The sequence below is a fragment of the Thalassophryne amazonica genome, chromosome 5 (genome assembly GCF_902500255.1).
Source record: "Thalassophryne amazonica chromosome 5, fThaAma1.1, whole genome shotgun sequence".
Lineage (NCBI taxonomy): Eukaryota > Metazoa > Chordata > Actinopteri > Batrachoidiformes > Batrachoididae > Thalassophryne > Thalassophryne amazonica.
This window is the reverse complement of record NC_047107.1, coordinates 88,833,689-88,855,718: the sequence shown is the minus strand read 5'-3', so window position 1 is coordinate 88,855,718 and position 22,030 is coordinate 88,833,689. Positions and strand designations below refer to the sequence as shown.

Below are 22,030 nucleotides of genomic sequence, written 5' to 3'. Positions count from 1 at the left end.
CTGCACAGAAGCCGTTCCAGATCCCACTTTATCGTCTGCTTAGCATCCAGAACTGTTTCTAAATACTTAATACTGGCTGACATGTAGCTACATGTATGGTTTGTGTAAAAGAATACTGGATAGAGGCAAAATGTTGAAGCACTGACAAGATCCAAAGTAGTCCTTTCTGTTGTGTGGGCCGCTGAAAAAGAGGTACTGCTGGCCCACCACCACTAGAGGGCGCCCTGCCTGGAGTGCGGGCTCCAGGCACCGGAGGGCGCTGCCGCCTTACAGGAGCAGCCAGGATGACAGCTGTCACCCATCACTGGAGACAGCTGATCCCAATCAATAAGGAGGTATATCAGCAGGACGGCATCTCCACCTCATTTGCCGAGATATCGCCTTACCAAAGAGGTAACAATCTCAGCCTACACATACGTGTGACTTTAAGTGTAATCTTGTTGATTATCTGTAGGACAGCTGACTACCAGACAGCATTTGGAGTATGTACACTCACCTTCCTACATTTCTTGATTGTTGTTGACGAGAGGTGGAGGTGGACTCTCCACCCTCCGTGTTGCTGGGTGCAGCCGCATCCACACCTGACTGTTTCTGTTTCCTGCCAGCAGTACCGGATCCGACGAGCGGAGGCAGTGGCCACCTGGGAATTCGGGACTTGGCGGCTCCAGTATTCCCGGGGTTCGGTGGCAGAGGAAATCGGGTTGGTTCCGGTTTGACTTGGACAGACGTCTCCTATCGTCGAGCCTGCCCACACGACACCGTTGTAATTAAGCTCAATCTCCATATTGTAATCGGTTGTATTTGTTGTGCCTGTTTCACAACAGTAAAAACAGTGTTATTTGACTCCTCCATTGTCCGTTCATTTGCGCCCCCTGTTGTGGGTCCGTGTTCCTACACTTTCACAACACTTTCCTCCTGGCACAACAGTATAGATGTATTTAATGAGGACAAAGCGCCCTCTTGTGTTTAGAAATGACACACACCACTGATTGCACTTTTCTTGGAAAGTCAGTGAAGAAGGATGTCAGGCCAGCCTGGGAGCATCCACCACACAACAGAACCAGCCTTGATGGCAACCACCCAGGCAGACAACCAGTCCATCTCCACCTCTCAAAAGTAAGAAGGCAAGGTACCATTCAAATGGAACTAAAATCAAGATCTTTGTACAGTGTGATTCAGACTAAGTCCATTGCAATTCAATTTATTTTATTTATATAATGCCAAATCACAACAAAGCTGCCTCAAGGCACTTCACACAAGTAAGGTCTAACCTTACCAACCCCTAGAACAAGCACACAGGTGACAGTGGTAAGGAAAAACTCCCTCTGATGATTTGAGGAAGAAACCTCAAGCAGACCAGACTCAAAGGATTGACCCTCTACTTGGGCCATGCTACCAACACAATTTACAAAACAAATATACAGGAAATTTTGGGAGTCCATGCTGGTGTCCAGGATGGGAGGCTTCCAGGAGAAGACACCTCAAACAGAGAGAAAAAAAAAAAACAGAATCAGGCAGCAGAAAAACAACAAATAAGGTATAATTTGTCAGCATTAAGTAACAAGAAAGACAGAAGAAATACTAAGGTGCTTGCCAGCCACTACCCCAAAGCTTCACGAACAGACCCAGACAAAACCAATAGATTGATGTATATTTCGTGCTGCTGAATCACGACTTGTCGTGAGACCAGGTTGAGTGGCAACACCAGGAAATCACTTCATAACATCCCTCCCCTCTTAAATTGAAACACATACCTAGTTTACATTCACCATAAACTGCAACAATCTGGTCCTAAAACAAAACTCAAACCACAGTTGTCCCAATTTCAGTTTACAGTGGCTCAACCTCTAACCATTATGTATAGCCCGCATATTCAACAAAATACACTACTGTCAATCTCTCCCCCCCCCCCTTTTTTTTTTTTATCTGCCTGGGTGTTTCGCAATATCCCCTCACTTAAAGTCCTTCATGTATGCTGGTTATTTCCTGTTTCTGCGAGAACGGAACAAGCTTGTTGTTGGAGAACCAACAGCTGCACTGCTCTCTTGCTCTGTTGCAGGCAAGATTCTGTCCCCCTCTTGCATAGGACCTGCATCCTGTCCTTTTGTGGTTGATGCTGGTGTGGCTCCTCCTCTGGCACCAGATCCGGATTCATAACTGACAGCTCAGACTCTTGTCTGCTGAACAGCTGATCCACATGTCGTTTGATCAGTTTTCCATCTCCTGTTGGAAACGGGTCCTGTAGTCTCCTGTATCAGTCCCGGTATCCATTTTGGTCCAAATCCATAGTTCTTTGTATAGATTGGTTCTCCCTCCTCAAAGTTGTCTTCCCTAGCAAGTCTGTCATGATATGCTATTTGAATTGTTTGTTTGGCCTCCACCTTCTTTTTAAGATCTGGGTGTATGAGATCACACACCTCAATTTTCTTCCCATCAACATCTCAGCAGGTGACAGTCCCGTTGTTTTGTGTGGCGTGATACAATAGCTAAACAGTACCTTGTTTAACTTTGTCTCTACTGTGTCACTGCTACTGTTTTTCATGAGCTCTTTAAAAATTTGCACAGCTCAACCACAGCTTTCAGCTCAACCATTTGAAGATGGGTGATACGGTGCTGATGTCACATGTGTTATTCCATTCCTTGCCATGAACTCTCTGCTAAAACAGTTTTGAAGACAGTTTATTGTGGTTGCTGAAGTGGCTGAAGTCACTGGGTATACATCTAACCGTTTTGAATGAGCATCCACAATCACTAAGGACATTTTCCCCATGAAAGGACCTGCATCGTCTATGTGTAGCCGTCTCCATGGCTTCTCAGGCCACTCCCATGGGTGGAGTGGTGCACAGGCAGGTGCCTTTCTGTGTTCCTGACATGTGGTGCATGCCTTTACCTTTCTCTCTATGTCCATGTCCATGTTTGGCCACCACTTGTAGCTCCTGGCCAGGCCTTTCATGCGGCTCATTCCGGGGTGTGACTGATGTAGCTGTTCCATCAAAGGAGCTTGTCTCTTCTCTGGGATCACGATGCAAGCTCCCCACGGCACACAGTCGTCCTGCACAATCAGCTCATGTTGTCTCTGTTTGTAAGGAATATAGTTACTGTCCAGATTTTCAGGCCATGCTCTGAGAACATACTTACGGACTCTTGAGAGTATAGGAGCCATAGATGTCCATTGTCGCAGTTGTTCTGATGTTGTAAGAGGGCTCTGTTCTTGGTCCAGCATCAACACCTGTTCCTCTGGTTCTGTATCCTTGGGTTTTTCCAGTAGAGGAAGTCAGCTGAGAGCATCAGCATTACCGTGATCTTTACCTGCCCTGTAAAGTATGACATCCTCATACGCTCTCAACAGTACAGCCCACCTGTCAGGAAAGATGACTTTAAGCTTGCTTTCAGCTTGTTTTCATCTTGGAATATAAAACGAGCCATGGAATCAATATACATGCTGTTGGATTAAACTGCAGTGTTTGGTACCTTACAGGAGTAAGTGAGGTCACACCGGACTTTTCCATTGCAAATGGGGAGGCCCACGGAATGAACTCGGTGGTGAAGACGAGGGAATATATCTAAAAATGATTCTAACATGACAAGTATGATCAAATGGAGTATTAATGTGTTAAAATTAAGAGTTGATTAGAAAAAGTATGTTACAAATAAGTGAAATGAATGATTATATGAGTTGTTTTTCATAAAGAGTGCAGAGTCAGAGAAAAAGAGGAAGGGCGTTCGCAGGAGATCTTTAGAAAATCTAAAGCAAAAACGCGCCATGTATACACTGAATCTGACTACATGGAGGAATTGGACCCTATGCCCGAAGGAACTAAAAAAATGGTGGCCCAAGATGGAAGACAGGCATATCATTATTTTGGCAGTCCTTGGGATATAGATGGAGATAGTCTCATTGTCTTCACAAATCCCAGACTGAAAATTGCCAACCGAAAATTCCGAGCAAAGCTCAAGGAGCAGGCAGGCAGAGAATACCAAGAAGAGCTTAAGAATATAAAGGGGAGAGATCTGGACGGAAGATCGATGGTGATAACAAGTGCACCACGAATGGCTTATCATGCACTTATACATGTGCCCTTTGAAAGCTACCCAGGGAGAGAAAATTCAATCGAATACATGGAGGAAATGCTGAAAACTCTGGGAACAGCTATTGATTTGGCCAAAGAACGCCAGCATCGGCGGGTGGTGATATGTGTGGACGGATTACGATCTGGACATATGACATGGGAAGAGGCAGAAAAGGTTGCCATGGCAGCCGTGAACCTACACATGCGCACCCCAGGAGCATGGGGATCAATGAGAGAAATTGTGGTGGTCACTAGCAATGAGCAGGAGCAAGATCGAGTGAGAAGGGCACTTGAAGCGGTGAACCTAGGACCAAATAGAGCAGGTCCAAGGAAGGGTGCAGTCGGAGCAAGTGGAATCTGATATGGATGATGACCAGGAAAGAGAGTCTGAAGAGGAGATCAATCCACAAGACTCGGAAGAGGATGAACCGCTATCTGTGGTAGGGGAAAGAGAAGCCTCACGCCCAGAACTACGAACTGGACGCTACAGAGGACGAAAGAAAGAAGTTGGAGTGTATAATGTGCGTGTAGCATCAGAGAGAATTGCAAGAGATGTCAGGGTCAACCCAGTGGAGACCCGAGACAAGCAACAAACCTATGCTCCAGAAGTTGGACAAACTGGGTATGACATCCCAGAAGAGTGGATTGAGCGACAAGATGAAAAGAAAACTCTCGAGGTAACAGCAACTGTTGGAGAGTGGGCTAATGTACTAATGTGGCCCTTCTATCCTACACTGACTGCCTGTAAAGAATTAACAAATAACTTCAGAGTCGCCTATTTAGGCGTTGCCCATGATGTAATGTTGAGAAAACTTTACGCTGGTCACGGCAAGTGTTGAGAGAAATTAATGAAGAAAATCTGGATGATGAAGGAGAAACAATTCCACCATCGTCAGGATTACAAGCGAGCCTCCCAAATCAGGACTTTCCTGCTGGATCTAGAGAGCAAAGTCTGCCAGCAATTCAAGCTGAAATCCAAGCAGACGGCAGGGAATTCCGGGAATTCAAGAAATTAAAGATGCTGGTGAGAGAGAAAGAACCAAATGAGGACCTAAGGGACTATTTGAAAGAAGTGTGGCCCCTTATTGACAGAGCTTCTAACAGCGAAGAGGGTAAATCTATGTGGCTGGCCCAAGTTACCAGTCAACCCATCAGTCGGGGTAAACCAGCACGAAACCATTATGCCAGGTTAGTGTTGGAAGATCCCAATGATGAAGATTCCCATATTGCTCGAGCTAAAGCTGGATTAGACAAAGGTCAAACATTAGTTCAAGTGTGGCATGGGCTAAAACACACGATTTTGCCACAACGCTATGTTAGGGCACTGAGAGAGGTCACTAAGGGAAGAAGAGGGGAGATAATCTAATCTAATCCCTGTTCTGACTCTTGCTTGCCTCTACTGGTGGTTGGCTCTCACTGCGGTATTGTATCACTTCCTGTTCCGGAGCACAGCGGTGTTTTTCTGTATCTGTTAGCTGTTTAATCTGCGCAGTTAGATTGATCTAGTTATCTAGATTACGATTTGTTTCCCAGTGTAATCTTTACGTGCCTTAACTAAAGCACTCCTTCTGCTGAATCACCTCTAAATTATTCACTTTGCGTGTTTTTAGGAATCCGCTAGGTTAGCGTAGCTACTAGCTCTTAGCCGATTTAGCATGGCGGCTTCTCCTGTCTCTCCCACACTTTTCTGCTCTGGGTGTGAAATGTTTAGTTATTCCTCGGCCTCCTTTAGCAGTAATGGTACTTGTAATAAGTGTAGCTTATTCGTAGCTTTGGAGGCCAGGCTGGGCGAATTGGAGACTCGGCTCCGCACCGTGGAAAATTCTACAGCTAGCCAGGCCCCTGTAGTCGGTGCGGACCAAGGTAGCTTAGCCGCCCCGCCGTTAGTTCCCCCCTGGCAGATCCCAAGCAGGCTGACTGGGTGACTGTGAGGAGGAAGCGTAGTTCTAAACAGAAGCCCCGTGTACACCGCCAACCCGTTCACATTTCTAACCGTTTTTCCCCACTCGATGACACACCCGCCGAGGATCAAACTCTGGTTATTGGCGACTCTATTTTGAGAAATGTGAAGTTAGCGACACCAGCAACCACAGTCAATTGTCTTCCGGGGGCCAGAGCAGGCGACATTGAAGGAAATTTGAAACTGCTGGCTAAGGCTAAGCGTAAATTTGGTAAGATTGTAATTCACGTCGGCAGTAATGACACCCGGTTACGCCAATCGGAGGTCACTAAAATTAACATTAAATCGGTGTGTAACTTTGCAAAAACAATGTCGGACTCTGTAGTTTTCTCTGGGCCCCTCCCCAATCGGACCGGGAGTGACATGTTTAGCCGCCTGTTCTCCTTGAATTGCTGGCTGTCTGAGTGGTGTCCAAAAAATGAGGTGGGCTTCATAGATAATTGGCAAAGCTTCTGGGGAAAACCTGGTCTTGTTAGGAGAGACGGCATCCATCCCACTTTGGATGGAGCAGCTCTCATTTCTAGAAATCTGGCCAATTTTCTTAAATCCTCCAAACCGTGACTATCCAGGGTTGGGACCAGGAAGCAGAGTTGTAGTCTTACACACCTCTCTGCAGCTTCTCTCCCCTTGCCATCCCCTCATTACCCCATCCCTGTAGAGACGGTGCCTGCTCCCAGACAACCAACAACCAGCAAAAATCTATTTAAGCATAAAAATTCAAAAAGAAAAATAATATAGCACCTTCAACTGCACCACAGACTAAAACAGTTAAATGTGGTCTATTAAACATTAGGTCTCTCTCTTCTAAGTCCCTGTTGGTAAATGATATAATAATTGATCAACATATTGATTTATTCTGCCTAACAGAAACCTGGTTACAGCAGGATGAATATGTTAGTTTAAATGAGTCAACACCCCCGAGTCACACTAACTGTCAGAATGCTCGTAGCACGGGCCGAGGAGGAGGATTAGCAGCAATCTTCCATTCCAGCTTATTAATTAATCAAAAACCCAGACAGAGCTTTAATTCATTTGAAAGCTTGTCTCTTAGTCTTGTCCATCCAAATTGGAAGTCCCAAAAAACAGTTTATTTGTTATTATCTATCGTCCACCTGGTCGTTACTGTGAGTTTCTCTGTGAATTTTCAGACCTTTTGTCTGACTTAGTGCTTAGCTCAGATAAGATAATTATAGTGGGCGATTTTAACATCCACACAGATGCTGAGAATGACAGCCTCAACACTGCATTTAATCTATTATTAGACTCTATTGGCTTTGCTCAAAAAGTAAATGAGTCCACCCACCACTTTAATCATATCTTAGATCTTGTTCTGACTTATGGTATGGAAATAGAAGACTTAACAGTATTCCCTGAAAACTCCCTTCTGTCTGATCATTTCTTAATAACATTTACATTTACTCTGATGGACTACCCAGCAGTGGGGAATAAGTTTCATTACACTAGAAGTCTTTCAGAAAGCGCTGTAACTAGGTTTAAGGATATGATTCCTTCTTTATGTTCTCTAATGCCATATACCAACACAGTGCAGAGTAGCTACCTAAACTCTGTAAGGGAGATAGAGTATCTCGTCAATAGTTTTACATCCTCATTGAAGACAACTTTGGATGCTGTAGCTCCTCTGAAAAAGAGAGCTTTAAATCAGAAGTGCCTGACTCCGTGGTATAACTCACAAACTCGCAGCTTAAAGCAGATAACCCGTAAGTTGGAGAGGAAATGGCGTCTCACTAATTTAGAAGATCTTCACTTAGCCTGGAAAAAGAGTCTGTTGCTCTATAAAAAAAGCCCTCCGTAAAGCTAGGACATCTTTCTACTCATCACTAATTGAAGAAAATAAGAACAACCCCAGGTTTCTTTTCAGCACTGTAGCCAGGCTGACAAAGAGTCAGAGCTCTATTGAGCTGAGTATTCCATTAACTTTAACTAGTAATGACTTCATGACTTTCTTTGCTAACAAAATTTTAACTATTAGAGAAAAAATTACTCATAACCATCCCAAAGACGTATCGTTATCTTTGGCTGCTTTCAGTGATGCCGGTATTTGGTTAGACTCTTTCTCTCCGATTGTTCTGTCTGAGTTATTTTCATTAGTTACTTCATCCAAACCATCAACATGTTTATTAGACCCCATTCCTACCAGGCTGCTCAAGGAAGCCCTACCATTATTTAATGCTTCGATCTTAAATATGATCAATCTATCTTTGTTAGTTGGTTATGTACCACAGGCTTTTAAGGTGGCAGTAATTAAACCATTACTTAAAAAGCCATCACTTGACCCAGCTATCTTAGCTAATTATAGGCCAATCTCCAACCTTCCTTTTCTCTCAAAAATTCTTGAAAGGGTAGTTGTAAAACAGCTAACTGATCATCTGCAGAGGAATGGTCTATTTGAAGAGTTTCAGTCAGGTTTTAGAATTCATCATAGTACAGAAACAGCATTAGTGAAGGTTACAAATGATCTTCTTATGGCCTCGGACAGTGGACTCGTCTCTGTGCTTGTTCTGTTGGACCTCAGTGCTGCTTTTGATACTGTTGACCATAAAATTTTATTACAGAGATTAGAGCATGCCATAGGTATTAAAGGCACTGCGCTGCGGTGGTTTGAATCATATTTGTCTAATAGATTACAATTTGTTCATGTAAATGGGGAATCTTCTTCACAGACTAAAGTTAATTATGGAGTTCCACAAGGTTCTGTGCTAGGACCAATTTTATTCACTTTATACATGCTTCCCTTAGGCAGTATTATTAGACGGTATTGCTTAAATTTTCATTGTTACGCAGATGATACCCAGCTTTATCTATCCATGAAGCCAGAGGACACACACCAATTAGCTAAACTGCAGGATTGTCTTACAGACATAAAGACATGGATGACCTCTAATTTCCTGCTTTTAAACTCAGATAAAACTGAAGTTATTGTACTTGGCCCCACAAATCTTAGAAACATGGTGTCTAACCAGATCCTTACTCTGGATGGCATTACCCTGACCTCTAGTAATACTGTGAGAAATCTTGGAGTCATTTTTGATCAGGATATGTCATTCAAAGCGCATATTAAACAAGTATGTAGGACTGCTTTTTTGCATTTACGCAATATCTCTAAAATCAGAAAGGTCTTGTCTCAGAGTGATGCTGAAAAACTAATTCATGCATTTATTTCCTTTAGGCTGAACTATTGTAATTCATTATTATCAGGTTGTCCTAAAAGTTCCCTAAAAAGCCTTCAGTTAATTCAAAATGCTGCAGCTAGAGTACTGACGGGGACTAGAAGGAGAGAGCATATCTCACCCATATTGGCCTCTCTTCATTGGCTTCCTGTTAATTCTAGAATAGAATTTAAAATTCTTCTTCTTACTTATAAGGTTTTGAATAATCAGGTCCCATCTTATCTTAGGGACCTCGTAGTACCATATCACCCCAATGGAGCGCTTCGCTCTCAGACTGCAGGCTTACTTGTAGTTCCTAGGGTTTGTAGGAGTAGAATGGGAGGCAGAGCCTTCAGCTTTCAGGCTCCTCTCCTATGGAACCAGCTCCCAATTCAGATCAGGGAGACAGACACCCTCTCTACTTTTAAGATTAGGCTTAAAACTTTCCTTTTTGCTAAAGCTTATAGTTAGGGCTGGATCAGGTGACCCTGAACCATCCCTTAGTTATGCTGCTATGGGCGTGGACTGCTGGGGGGTTCCCATGATGCACTGTTTCTTTCTCTTTTTGCTCTGTATGCACCACTCTGCATTTAATCATTGGTGATCGATCTCTGCTCCCCTCCACAGCATGTCTTTTTCCTGGTTCTCTCCCTCAGCCCCAACCAGTCCCAGCAGAAGACTGCCCCTCCCTGAGCCTGGTTCTGCTGGAGGTTTCTTCCTGTTAAAAGGGAGTTTTTCCTTCCCACTGTAGCCAAGTGCTTGCTCACAGGGGGTCGTTTTGACCGTTGGGGTTTTACATAATTATTGTATGGCCTTGCCTTACAATATAAAGCGCCTTGGGGCAACTGTTTGTTGTGATTTGGCGCTATATAAAAAAATTGATTGATTGATTGATAACCTTTGTGAAAATGCCCATAGACGGCACTACAGTCCCACAAATGGACGCGGTGGTGAAGAGCTGGGATTTGGAGCAGCAGTTCTATGAAGAAAAGAGGAAGAAGGAGAGCACACCGAGATCAGGACAAAAACCGGTGGGACTGGAGAAAAGAAATTCAGTGCCTAAACCACCACCTCCTCAGCCGCATCAAACACCACAGAGGAATAATCAAAGGCCTCTAGCTGGACAATGGAGCTCTCGGCCGAGAGGTCCACCACCTCCACCACCACAATCGCGACCTACACCTGCACCTCGTAGTGGTGGCTATCTCCCTAAAGAGGAGTACGACAAATTAAATCCAGAACAAAGGAAAGCCCTCCAGGAAGTCCGCCAAGCCTCAGCGGCGGCTGGAGGGCAGAGGAAGTAATGGCTTTGGAGGCGCGGGTCACGCTAGACCATGCCTACTGGGAGGGGGACAATATCTACACTAATGTGGATGAAGAACCGTACCTGGTGGACACGGGAGCAGAGGTGTCCATGACCCGCAGAAGCCTCGAGACCAAGGGATACCTACTGATCCGGTATGCGAATGCGGCAACGGAAAAAAGACCATTTGGAATATGGAAAGGGGTAGTTTGGATAAAAGGCCCCTTTAATTTGATAACAATCAAGGATTTGAGAGAATTGCATCGGCCCAAAAGGCTTCGAACTCTAATAAGATGACGAGTGAAAAAATTACAGGCAAGAGTTGTACGAATGGATATGACTCCAATTGGAAAGAGTCCGGTAAGCTGGTACAAAGAAGTGGATGTACCAGCTGTCACAGAAGAAAAGATTGGAGAAAGTGATTTCTCTGAAGCAGGGAAAGAAAAATTGAGGGAAATTATCTCCGAAGCTAAAGTAGCACGATTTAAAAATGATTGTGGAGATTTGGGGGCTAAATACATTCATGTCATCGAAGGAGGAGTACATCCACCGGTGCGACAATATCCCTTGAACCCTGGAGCGGTTGAGGAAATGGATAAAATAGTAAAAGAATTGGAAGCTTTGGGGATCATTCGAGTGGAATTGAATCCGAATACTAACAGCCCCATCCAAGCAGTTAAGAAGCCAGAGTCGGCAGGAGGAGGCTGGAGACCAGTAATCAACTTCAAGGCTCTCAATCGACAAACAATAGCCAATAGAGCGAGTTTGATAAATCCCCAAGGAGCACTGAAAATGCTCCAAATTAAGAGATACAAATCATGCATTGATCTGGCAAATGGATTCTTTTCCCTGTGATTAGCAAAACAGTCACAAGGGAAAACAGCATTCACACATAAAGGGAAAAGTTATGTGTGGCAATGACTCCCGCAGGGATACAGAAATTCACCAAATGTGTTCCAAGCAGCAGTAATGGAAATATTAAAAGATCTGGGAGTAACAGTCTATATCGATGATGTGTTTATCGCAGATGATGATGAAAATGAACACCTAATGCGGCTGCAAAAGGTGATACAGAAGCTCACAGAAGTGGGATCTGACACGTGGCGCCCGAACAGGGACCTGACGAAGTATAGTCGGGTCCGAGGAAGAATCCTGGCCAAAGGAGAGTCTTTGCCATTGGGCAGGTGGAAAGCCCCTGAGTGGATCACCAAAGGAGACAGTGTTGTGGAGAGTGTCGACTGATGGCCTGTATAGGTCCAGTAACGGCTTGAAACATATCTGACCTCCAGAGGTGTGAAAATTTGGAGCGACCACCAGAAGGACAAAGTAAAGACAACAGGAGTAAGTATCCCAGGGAGCTGGGATCAAGGACGAGAAGCAGACGTGTCACTGCTGGATCGTCTGGACTGGGACGAGAAGCAGACGGGGATAGCCTGCTGGATCGTCATTAAACGACGAGGAAGGGAAGCAGGCAAGGGAGCCTGCTGGATCGGATCGTCAAGAAAGCAGGTATGAGAGTATACCGTGCAAAATGGTGATCTACAAGAGAGAATAGGATCATCAACCCGTGAGGTTCCTGAGGGGAGAAGCGGGAAAAGGATCAGCTGATTTGGAATTAACCTCTGGAATTAGCACTGAATAGCCAAGTAGTCTGTCACTCATCCCTGACTCAAGGCGCCAAGAGAGGCTTTGAGAGGCAGAAGACTCGAGACGACAAGGACCATAGCTGAAGTCAAGGAGACGACAATGGTGGAATCAACAATCTCAGCAACGAAGAGAATAAAGAGAGGACAATCATTACGAAACAGTAAGTTTAGTATTAAGAACAAGCAGTGAAAATATGGCTGAAGGAGAGCCAGGACCCGTAGCAAACCCTGAATACGAACATGAAGGGGGAAAAGAAGTGGATTTTCGGCCACACAGAGTGGTATTGTATGGACGAGGATATGATACTTGGGCAGAAACAGTTCAAAAATATGTCATAGATCAAAGTGTGGAAACTGATGAAAAATGTTTCAAAGAAGATATGGCAGAAACTATACACACATTAGGGATATATTATCCAGGTAAGCATAAGGAGGGGCAGATCCTGGCCGTTTTGGGGAGCCCACCAGTCCCAAAGGATAAGATGGGGACCAGAGATTGGCTTGTATGGTGGTGCAAACTTCTCGGAGAAGAGTGGAAAAGAGGACAAATCACCACTTTAATAAGCCCTGAGAAACGTTATGACTCCGTAGTAAAAATGACAGCTGGGTTGTTGGAAGTAGAGACGGTCCTGGTTGATGTTAAAGCAAAATCAGCGTCCGTATATGCTGAGTTTAAGTCCATGGCAGAAAGGCTAAAAGGGTTAGGAAGAATGCTTAAGGAACAATATCCTATAATGGAAGATATGAGTGGAAGTCAGATCCTCGATAATGAAGACGAAGGCAAGATAGACTCCCAGGCCGAATCCGAACAAAGTGATGAGGAACACAAGCCAGAGGGAAGTGGAGATGAATCGATTTCCCCGGGAGGTCCTAATCCTGGGGGAAATGGTCAAGAATATAAAAGCCCGGACCAGCTCCACACAAGCTTTGACCCAGAGTGACCAAATTTGCCTTTGGGAAGTGTGAGATGCCATTTGTGGGACAGCCTTCATCTCATTTAATAAACTTATCAACAGCTTATGATCTGTTGTGTGGGCCGCTGAAGAGGAGGTACTGCTGGCCCACCACCACCAGAGGGCACCCTGCCTGGAGTGCGGGCTCCAGGCACCAGAGGGCGCTGCCGTCTCACAGGAGCAGCCGGGGTGACAGCTGTCACCTACGACAGCTGTTACCAATCTTCTGATCCGCAGCGGTATATCAGCAGGACGACGTCTCCACCTCTTTGCCGAGATATCGCTCTACCAAGGAGGTAACGTATCCAGCCTAACGGATTATCTTTTGACCATTGAATACTTTTTGCCTTTACACAGAAAGAGAGAAGAACAGCAGGAGACTGTATTTTGGATAAGTACTCACATTCCTGCACTACAGTATTTTTCCTGATTAGAGGTGGAGGTGGTGTTTCCACCATACGTGTTGCTGGGTGCAGACGCACCCACATCTGACTGTTTCTGTTCCTCGCCAGCAGTACCGGATCCGACAAGCGGAGGCAGTGGCCACCTGGGAGTTCGGGACTTGGCGGCTCCAGTATTCCCGGGGTTCGGTGGCGGAGGAAATCGTGTGGTTCCGGTTCTGCTTGGACAGACGTCTCCTATCTTCGAGCCTGCCCACATGACACCGTTGTGATTCGGCTTATTGTCTGATATTGTAATTGGTTGTGTTTGTTGTGCGTGTTTCACAACAGTAAAGTGTTGATATTTGACTTCCTCCATTGTCCGTTCATTTGCGCCCCCTGTTGTGGGTCCGTGTTCCTACACTTTCCCAACAATGATCTGTACAAATCACAAACTTTCCATACAGGTACTTGTGAAAATACTGCACTCCAAAAATAAGAGCTAATCCCTCTTTATCAAGTTGGGAATAGTTCTTTTTGGCCGCAGTGAGCATGCGTAATGCAAACCCTATGGGCTTCTCCTCACCATCTGCCATGCGGTGAGCTAGCACTACCCCAACTCTATAAAGATGCAATTTCAATTTTCAATTTATTTCCTTTATATAGCACCAAATCACAACAGAGTTGCCTCAAAGCACTTCACACAGGTAAGGTCTAACCTTACCAACCCCCAGAGCAACAGTGGTAAGGAAAAACTCCCTCTGAGGAAGAAACCTCAAGCAGACCAGACTCAAAGGGGTGACCCTCTGCTTGGGTCATGCTACAAACATAAATTACAGAAATAACTCACAGAACAATTCACGGATGAATATACAAGAATTGCTGTTGGTGCACAGGACAGGAGGGTCGCCAGCACAAACACAACTCCCATCTCTGGATGGAGCTGCACCTTAAACAGAGAGAAAAAACAGAATCAGGCATCAGAAAGACTAAAAATACTGTATAATTTGCCAGCATTAATCAACAAGAAAAACAGAGAAATACTAAGGTGATCGCCGGCCACTAGCCCTAAGCTTCACTAAAAGACCCAGAATTTAGGTAAAGTTGAGGCTGCGGCCCGCTCCAATTACTAATAATATGAATTAAAAGAGTAAAAAGCGTAAAACAAAACTGTACCAGTATGTTAGCCATATGAAAGGGAAAATAAGTGCGTCTTAAGTCTGGACTTGAAAGTCTCCACAGAATCTGATTGTTTTATTGATGCAGGGAGATCATTCCACAGAACAGGGGAACGATAAGAGAAAGCTCTGTGACCCGCAGACTTTTTATTCACCTTAGGGACACTCATGCATCACATGAGAGTATCAGTTCCTTCATTTCGTCATAATGCACCAGCACCCTGCTTGATTGTAACAGTTCTATTGACTCTGTGATGGCTTTTTCTCTCCTTTTATTCTCACACCCATGGCTCCTCTTTCCAAAGTAACTTATGCATAGGTGCCAGTACTGTAGACACATTAGGTAGAAACTTGTTCTAAAAGTTCAGCAGTCCCAAATAAGCTTTTAACTCAGTCACTGATGTAGGTGGGGGAGCATTCTGCACTGCTTTCACCTTGGCTGGCAGCAGATGCAACCCTGTCCTGTCCATTTTGTGTCCCAAGAATGTCACTTCAGTCTCCATGAATTGGCACTTACTCCTTTTTAAGCGTAGTCCAGCATTTTGCAGTCGTTGCAGCACTTGATCCAGTGTTTGCAGCTGGTCTTTGTCATCCTTTCCGGTCAGAATGATGTCATCCAGGTATACTGCCACATTCTTAATCAGTGGTGGGCACAGTTCCGATAATCCGATAACAGATAATTATCGAAGATAATGTTTTCATTATCGGGTTATCTTTTTAGATAACTTTAAAAAACACTATCAGACTATCTTCCGATAAATTTTTGTCCAATAACTTTTAGACCGATAACGTAGTAAACAAAGTTGAACAGTGACAAACATTTTTAAAATTTAAAATCAGTTGAGCACCTACCTGTTAAAAGTTTCATAACAGATGTATAGTTCTACCCTCTGCAAACAGAAGAGAGCTGCTTCTAGGAGAAACTGCTCTATCCTCTGCAGGCAAAGGAGAATTGGTCACAAAAAAAAAAAAATAATAATAATTTCCTTTAATCCCATACTGATACGCAGGCAATATCACCCAAGTCATCCAGAGGCATACATTTTTAACTTATGGTTCAAATTTTAACCAAACTAATTTCAGACAAGTTATTTAAAATTGCTGTCACGTCTGAAGTTTTATAAAGTGAAAATATCAGATATATGTTTTAGTTTTAAAGTAATGCACTAATTTTTAAGGTTTTAGTGAACACATGCTGTGCCCAGCAGTGCATTATGGGCAGGGTTGGGTAGGATTACTTTGAAATGTAATCCAAAAGTAATCAGATTACAAGTAATCCAAATGTATGTACATACATCCATGTAATCCACACATATTCTTTCAAAGTAATCCTACCCAACCTTGATTATGGGTAGGATAGGGTAATCTCAGTACGTTCACGACAGGACAAATGCATTTCAGACACTCTGTTCAGGCTCCATGGACAACAGCATTAAACTCTAGTGCCTAAAACTCTTGTGAATATATTCTCTGGGTTTATAGACATTGTTATTGTATTTGCGTTTTGTTAAATTCCACACATCTTAAATGTAGCAGACACGGATTATCTGGAATTTTGTTTTGGCAAGTTTTCACAGTCTCTACTGCCATCTACTAGCCAGTAGTGTTCATGGCAGTTCATGACAGTATTCGCCCTGAAAGTGGGCAGACACTGTATGATATTTTTAATCACTGTACTCGGTTTCAGTTCAAACTGTACCACAGAACCGCACAGTGTAAAAGTTCAGAGCACCCGATTTATGTTCTCACACACATTGTACGTTCAAAAACCACACGTCGGACTCGTGTTTCCAGAAGCAAAATGTAAGCTTTTTTTTCAAACTTAATTTCCAAAAACTCTCGATGGGAGGCATCAAAGTTTAAAAACAAAACAATACAACAACAACAAAAAATTACAAGACAGGTCTGCTGTGTTTGTACATGCACAGTGCAAGCGGTTGGATGCTTGTAGCTCTTCAGCAGTAGGATACCCTCATGACGGCCGACCAGAATAATATCAAACAGGTTTGATTTTCATTCGACCATACGATCGGCGATCAGGAGGTGGTCGTGAGATGTTAAACGCAGCTTGTTACTCCATGTACACTACACGATGCAGGACACGTGATTAACCTGAAACTCGATCCAAAAAATTCTCGCATGATGAAAAATCATCTGAAAAAGGGCCAAAACTCGCACAGTGTAAAGCCAACATTTATGTGTCAAGACAATATTGAGTACACGTTTTACAATGTAAAAAAACGTGTGCACAATATAATAAAATGTGCGCACAACATCATAAAATGTGTGCACAACATCATAAAACATGCTAAACATTTTGTGATGACACTTCCAGGGCTCCGTAAAAATGCCTGTTTTTACAAAAAAAAAGGGATATTTTACAAAAGCACATTTATCTGTAAACACCAACACACGACACACATCACATTAATGTGTTGGTTTGCATAATGAATGACTGAACCAATCAGTGTTTAGCAGAGGCACATATTACCCAGAATCCTTTGCAGTCTGTCTGTGTTTGTTACAAAACCTCAGAATTAGTGCATTATTCAACATTAAAAGATATATGTTATATTTTAACTTTGTACAAATGACAGAATTGACATTAATGGAGTTATTCTATCGGTATTAGTGTTATTTATAAATAAAAACCATAAGTCAGCACTGCTTTATTTTCCAAGACCTCTGCCTGACCGGAGCATTGTGATTGGTCAGAAAGCTGGGCTTTGTGGCTGCTCTCAGCTTGCTGCTGTGCTGGAAGCCATGTAGTAAACAAGTGCTTCCAGCAGGGGGCAAGATGTTCAAACATAGAAGTGTGGGCTCATTGTTTGGGTCTCTTGTAGCTTTTGATGCTACCAGAAGCAATTGTGGTGTTAAAACTCAAATTCAGTTTATTAGTAGTTGCAAATGTACCAGAGACAATACTGGAATTTATCGGTTATCTGTAACTTGCGATACATGGTGGTTTATCTTTTATCTTTATCAACGATAACTTTTCAGTTATCTGATTATCTGTTATCGAAGTTAATTTTTTAGTTATCTGTGCCCACCACTGTTTTCAGTCCCTCGCAGCACACCCTCCATCGTGCGCTGAAATATCATTGGGCTGGAGCTCACACCAAAAGGCAGTCTTGTACATGTGAAAAGTCCTTTGTGGGTATTCACCGTGACACATTTTCTTGAATCCTTATCTAATATAATCTGCTGATATGTGTTGTGAAAGTGTCGTGACACGGACCCACAACAGGGGGCGGTAATGAACGGACAATGGATAAGCCAAAAGTAACAATTTAATGTTGTGAATTCGCACAACGACGTACAGACAATAACAATATGGTGGACTGTCAATCATACACCAGGTGACGTGTGGGCAGGCTCGACGATAGAAGACGCCTGGCGAGAGAAGAGCTGGATCCCCACACAGCTTCCACCACCAACGGAGCTGAAGAACACCGGAGCCGCCAAGCCCTGCGCCCCAGGTGGCCGCTGTCTTCAGCAGTCAGACCCGGTACTGCTGGCAGAAAACAGAGACAGTCCAGATGAGTGTGAGTTCGCACACTCAGTAATCCCACAGTCAGTGTTCAGTTAGGAGGGAGAACCTCCACCTCCAATCACACACTCGTGCAGCTCCTGTTTCACCACTTATCTGGTTTGGGGTGTGAGGCGAAGCCGTCGCTGATCACACCAAACGCCAATCCCACAGATAAGGACACACCAGGAAAACGGCTGCAAAGAAGTTCAGATTATTACACAATGTATTAGTCAGCAGAGAAAATTACCTGAATGGTAGCTGATTTCTCGGCGAGGAGGTGGAGTTGCAGTCCGGCCTTTATGGTGATGGTGATGATGATGAATGAGTCACAGCTGGTCCTGAGGATGCTTGACAGCTGTCACTCCCAGTGGCTCTGGCGCCCTCTCGAGCTTGAAGCCCACACTCCAAGCAGGGCGCCATCTGGTGGTGGTGGGCCAGCAGTACCTCCTCTTCAGCGGCCCACACAACAGATATGCATGAATCATGTCAAGCTTAGTGTATTTCTCACCCCCAGTAAGACAAGCTATAATATCTTCCATCCTAGGAATGGGATACCACTCAATTGGTGACACTTTGTTTACAGTTATCTTATAGTCCCCACAAATCCAGGCCCGGTTTTAGAACTGGTACTATGGGCGCTGCCCAGTCTGAGAATTTCACTGGTTGAAAGATTTTCTCCTCTAAGATCTTCTCTATCTCTTGCTCTACTTTCTTTTTCATAGCAAAAGGAACGGACCTGGACTTGTAGAAACAGGGCTTGACATCACTGGCCACATGTATCTTGGCTGCAAAGCCTTATAGCATCCCTAGCTCATCCTTGAAGACCGTGTTGTGTCTCATAAGTACTTCCTGGAGCGGATCTTGTCCGTTGTCTACCTTATGTACAGTTTGCCAATCTAACTTGAGAACTTTCATCCACCCTTGCCCCAGTAAACTGGCCCCTGAACTTTTGACGACCACTACTGCCAGCATCCTAACAATGTTTTCATGATCCACTTTGACTTTTGCTGCTCCCAGCACTGGTACTGCGTGTCCACCATATGTTTTCAGTTTTATCTTACACTGGAGCAACCTGGGTTTTTGAACACCGCGGAATAACTTGCAAAATGCCTTCTTTGACATTACTGTATAGCCACAGCCTGTATCAGCTTCATAGGTTACATCCTGCCCATTTACTTTAAAAACTTTTTTTATTGGTTCTTCTCTGAGAATGACTATTTCCTGCTGCTTGTTGTTTATGGTGATATCACTATCTTTCATGTGGTACATAGTGAACACTTCCTCCTCATCACTATCCTCCCCTTCTTCCTTCATAAAATTTGCACTTTTGTTATATTTGCCTGTCTCCCCTTTTACATGCTTAGTCTTCCCCTTTCCCATGTTTTTCAATCTGCAGGCTCTCTTGATGTGTCCCACTTTTCCACATTTATGACACTTTTCTTGTGCAAACCTGCAGTCCTTAGCCAAATGGTTGTCTCCATTACATCTGTAACATGTCCCCATGTTCTGCTGTGTCTTGGCGTGGGCATCGTACACTTTGTGCACTGCCCCTGACACACGGTTCCATTTTGCATGCTCTCTGACTCCCTGCAAATCCTGAGTGTCTCTGTTTGCCGCCTCCATCGCTTCCGCAAATTTCAGTGCTTTGTCAAAAGACAATGTGTCCTCCGAGAGCAGCCTCCGCTGTATGCCGCCATCATTTATGCCACAAACCAGCCAGTCTTGCAGCATCACCGTCAATGAATCACCGAAATTACAGTCCTGTGCCAGCTTTCTCAGCTCCGCCACATAATCACTAACACTTTCATCAGGCTTCCTGTTCCTGGTGTTAAATCTCCATCTTTGCATTATCTCACTGGTTTTGGGTTGAAAATGGTCTTTCAGCAACTTTAGCAGATCCTTGTAGGTGTGGTCACCTGGTTTATTTGGGCATAGCAGGTTCCTCATCAGGGCATAGGACTGTGCTCCCACGCCGCTCAGTAACACAGCTCTTTTCTGTTCTGCCCCCTTTATGTTATTTGCCACAAAAAATGGTCCAAAACCTCACAGTATTCCTCCCATGTCTGTGAGTTGCTGTCGAATGGCGCCACCGCGCCCAGTATAGTAGCGGCCATTGTCTTCACGAGTGACTTTTTAGCTAGCCCTCACCGTGGCTTTGCTTACTTGCTGAGTAGACCCAACACTAGACTTCCCAGCGTTTTAATTGAATTGAATTGAAAATCTCCTCTCATATGCAGGTCACAGAGCCTTCTCTTATCGTGCACCTGTTTTGTGGAATGATCTCCCTATGGAGATAAAACAGTCCGATTCTGTAGACACCTTCAAATCCAGACTTAAGATGTATTTATTCTCCCTCTCGTATAGCTAGCGTACTGGCATAGCATGGTACTATGCTACCTATCCTTTTAAATTCATTTTATTAGTAAACGGAGCATGTCTCGGCCTCAACTTTATCTAAATTCTGGGTCTGTTAGTGAAGCTTAGGGCTAGCGGCTGGTGATCACTTTAGTATTTTCTTTGCTTTCCTGTTGCTTAATGCTGATGAATTATACCTTAGGTGTTGTTTTTCTGGCTGACTGATTCTGCTTTTTTTCTCTCTGTCTGAGGTATAGATGATGTCATGACATCATGTGCTGGATTTGACGATTGCATAATTTCTGAAACGGACGTGGAACATGGAACGGTCGCTGCTGCGGGAACAGGCCCACTCAATAGCATGATGGATGGCCCCTGCCTGTGGACTGTACGCCTGCCTGGACTTCTAATCAAATTAATCTTTTATTGTGTCAAGTTCTGTTTTGTAAAACTTTGCAAAACCTTGTAACTGTTACAATGTCCTAAGTAGTGGGTCACCCCTCTGAGTCTGGTCTGCTTGAGGTTTTTTCCTCAATATAATCAGAGGGACTTTTTCCTTACCACTGTCTCCACTGTGTCTACCAATGTGTGCTTACTTTAGGGCTTGGTAAGGTTAGACCTTACTTGTATGAAGTGCCTTGAGGCAGCCTTGTTGTGATTTGGTGTTATATGAAGTAAATACATTGAAAATCTCCTAAGCTGTAGCACTCCAAGTTCTTGGTCATTGTTAGTAAAATGGCACACTGCAAATTGAGAGATTCTCTGGAAAGGGAATGGTTTTGTGCACATAACACAGGTGTGCATTAAGAAAAAACAGGAAGTGTACGTACTGACTGGTGGGACCGTTGGAAAAACACCTGATGCCTTTACTGCAACGTGTGAACATTATTCACTGACCACTATGCATTAGTGGAATTAACTGAAGGTTTAAGAAGCAAGAGTCCACACTGAGGTGTGTAATTTGCAGCACTGCTAATGGTAAGGTATGAACTGTTGTGTGGTGTGTGACTTGTACTTTTTCAATTAAATTTGGTGCATGGGATTGTTTTCTGTTATGTGAATTTGTTAAAACTTGCTGGCTGATTCAAATCATTGTTAAAATGAGGGGAACCCCCCCCCCCAAAAAAAATCCAAGATGGCAGAATACCCTCCGAAGCTGTTGTATTTCTGTATAAATCTAATACATTTGGCATGTTTTTCATATATTTTGTAAAACTGAGAACTAAACACTTGTAGATCTAAAAACATTGTTTTTGTAACCAGATAATACTGTACCTCTAAAGTGATTTACAAGACATTTTACAGAGATGTTAGCATGCTAACTAGCAATACAGGAATGTGACTGTGAGAGATGTTGGAATGAAACAAATCAAGCAAATTTGGGTTCTGGGAAGCAGTCAAACATGGAGGAAAAACTCATAGTGACAATTTTGGGGCTTTTCAAGAAACATTGTGCACATTAACACCAAGTAACCACAAGCTGGCC

General features: G+C 43.8%; 1 pseudogene; it reads right to left on the bottom strand.

Annotated features, from left to right (window-relative positions):
- Positions 1-2,165: 2,165 nt before the first annotated feature.
- Positions 2,166-22,030, bottom strand: part of LOC117509980 — a 34,826-nt pseudogene continuing 14,961 nt past the window's right edge.